We start from the raw sequence: 3240 nt of genomic DNA on the forward strand, positions 1-3240 counted from the left end.
GGAAACCACCAGTGGGACAAAACCCTAAGAAATCTGTATGACAACATATCATGTTGAACATAATGAGATTTATAGACAAAGGAAAGATCTTAATTATGTCACTGTCACACAGGTGATGATGAACCAGTTCCATCGTAGAGTGACTCCCGGCTGTGTTTAAGATAACCTGTCAATTCTGTCTAGTCAGTTACAAGGAAATTTGCATTAATTGCACAGATTAACTATCAGCATCATTTACTGCACAATCAAAGGCAAGGCAAAGAAATCATAGACATGTTGTTGAATGCTGATGATGTTATTGGAAGTTTTGATGGGTTTTGTTCTTAAAGGGAAATCATCGGTGACTCTCATGCATGAAGCAGATCCTTTCTCTGTGATGTTTCCTGAATAGCCACTGAGATACCAGCCCATTGAGTTGTGGTCTCTCTCTCTTTTAAAAAGCAACTTCTACCTTCAGCTTGATTTCTTGCTTGAGCTTCCCTTCCGGCTACTAGGCACCTTTTCTGATCCTGCAGAGGGCTTTTGTAAGGGATTGTGATCTCTAAGTTTTTCCCCTTTCAAGAACTAATCATTCTATTAATCACAATTCTAAACTGCTGTGGGAGTTTGTTTGTGACTTATGCCTTCACATGTGATACAAGCGACCTGTGTGTATGGGTCTTCTCTCTGTTCATGTGGGGAAGGCATGGCAGCAGGAGTAGATGGCTGCTCATTCTCTGTAAGGAAATCAGTAAACAGTGGGGACCAAGTACAAGGATGTCCTGAAATATTAAGTCTTGTCCTTTCAAGGCCCCAAAGCCTCCAGCTAGGTTCAGGGTCACGACAATCTCCAAAACCCACCGAGCATGAAGTATTCAGAACCAGAAGCCTGTGTGTGCCATATCACATAAATTCATCGTGAGTACACCAATCTGTTTTTTTTTAATTCTAAATTATTTTGTCCCATCAGAACGATCTATATTACCAATAAACCAAATTTGCTGCATCTTTGGTGTCCTAGAATTGCTTTAAATTGTTGCTGGGACAGTCTTACAAACCTTCCTGTGCTGTTATGAGACCTTAAGGGGACAGCACTTATTTCAGAAATCAAAGGCAGTTGTGTTCAATCCTATGGTTAGCTGTTAGCTAGACACTGGAAGGATGGATTTGACTAAGAAAGGGAGACAGCATACATGGAGGCAGGTAACCTTTCCTTTGCAAAATGACCCATTTTGAGGCCTTACTTCAGGCTCTTCTCTTCTCCTAATCTTGGGTTTTTATTAGTTTAGGAGAAGAATTAAAACTCCATTTACAGTATCTGTGAACCTGAATGAGTTAAGTATATGTGACCAACTTGATGTCTGCCTGTCTGTCAACAGGGCCAGAGTTCAGGGGCATCTGATGCATAGCACAGGAATGTCAGCCATCAATCTCTGGTCCACCTAACTCTACAGCATTAGAGTTGTCATGGTTGCTCATCTGATCTTCCTCATATGATCTCCATCCACAGAGATGTCAGAAAAATCCTCCCCCGAGAGTGCAAGTTCTTTACAAATGAAAGATTATATAACAGAAGACACATGGGAGATTTATATCGGCTAGCTGTTGAAAGGATAAAGTGACAGAAGAAGTTTATTGATTAATTAAAGAAAGAATCCGCTTCAGCTGATAGGTTAGAACATAGGTAGGTGGAGCAAACAAAATAGAATGCCGGGAGGAAGAGGTAGTGAGCTCAGAGAAGCCATGCTCCCCTCTCCCCGGCAGATGCCATAGCTCTGCTCTCTGAGGCAGATGTCGATGCAGCCAGCCACCATGTCATACATGCTGAATTTTTCCTGGTAAGTGCACCTCATTATACTACACTGATTATTAGAATTGGGTTAAATGCTGAATCTAATGGGCCAGCAGTGTTTAAAAGAATACAGTTTTGGTGTATTTATTTCAGGCATAACCTTCATGCGGCCGTGGTGCTTGGGACACAGCCACGCTGCTCAAATAACTACAGAATGGCTTGCAGCCTTGTGGACAACTGAATCCACTGAAAGCCTGAGAATGCTTGGGAAAGTGTAAAGCATGTTTTCTTGGTAGCAGCGATTTCTCGGTCTGTTCTGCTTGCTAGAAGAAAGCAAGGGCTCTCATCTAAAAGAGGCTTGCTGACTCAGCTTCAGCTGCAACCCCACAGCCCTTAAGAGCTCCTGCCACAAAACATTTAAATGGTGTTGATAAAAGCCAACTGAATACTTGTATGTTTTCAGCAGTAGCAGGAAAAAAAACTGTGTTGTTTTAAAGTGCCGGCTTTCTGGGCCATCCTGCCTGGGCAAACTCTGACTGTTTGAGGAAGGAGGGCCAGCTACAGAAAGAGGGCTTGAGTGTTGTCTGTTGCAGCCTCTTTGATGGCAAGGACCTTGAAACACTGTAGACTTGTGGCACTGAATGCGGCTCTGTTCGGTACCTCAGCCACAAGGTTGGAATGGCAGAAAGCTAAGGAATGGGCTACATCTGGCCAGCAAAGCCACGGCTTTAGTCCTACTGAGATTGCTTGGTAAATGAAAGACTCATGTGGTCAGAAAAACAGAGAGAGACATAGAGTAAACAGAGATTCAAAGACAAAGAAAATTTTTAAATGATTTACAGTGTGTTAAAAATATGTGCAGGCTAAAATTTGAAGTTCTTAAAGTTAAAAGAAGGAAAACAGTTGTTGGGTGTGGTAGTACACACCTGTAAACCCAACACATGGGAGGCAGAGGGAGGTTGACCTCTGTACCTTCAAGGTGAGGTAGCACACGCCTGTAATCCCAGTGCCTTGAAGGCAGAGACAAACAGATCTTTGTGAGTTCAATGTGTAGTAGCATACACCTTTAATCCCAATGCCTGAAAGGCAGAGAGAGGCATATCTCTGGGACTTCAAGGACAGACAGGTATACAGAGTTATTCCAGGTCAAAGATACAGAGAACCTGTCTCAAAAGGCAAAAAATAAAAAGGAAAAATAAACAAAATAGAGGTTAAATTGAAGCGCACAAAGATGGAAAATTCACAGCGAATTTTGATATTGTATGCTATTATGCTCTTTTTGAATCATTTGAATTTTGAGGCAGTAGCAATAGCTGCTAAAAGATGTTTCTTTATAAAGGCTGCTGAAATAATCCAACATAGATATTTTGAAAATGCCTTGACTTTGAAATTTGGATCTAAGGACATGATGCTTTGGAAAGGAGTTTCTATTTTGTTTTCACAGAGGGTGATAGTCTGTGGATGCCTCT

The sequence above is a fragment of the Microtus pennsylvanicus genome, chromosome Y (genome assembly GCF_037038515.1).
Source record: "Microtus pennsylvanicus isolate mMicPen1 chromosome Y, mMicPen1.hap1, whole genome shotgun sequence".
Lineage (NCBI taxonomy): Eukaryota > Metazoa > Chordata > Mammalia > Rodentia > Cricetidae > Microtus > Microtus pennsylvanicus.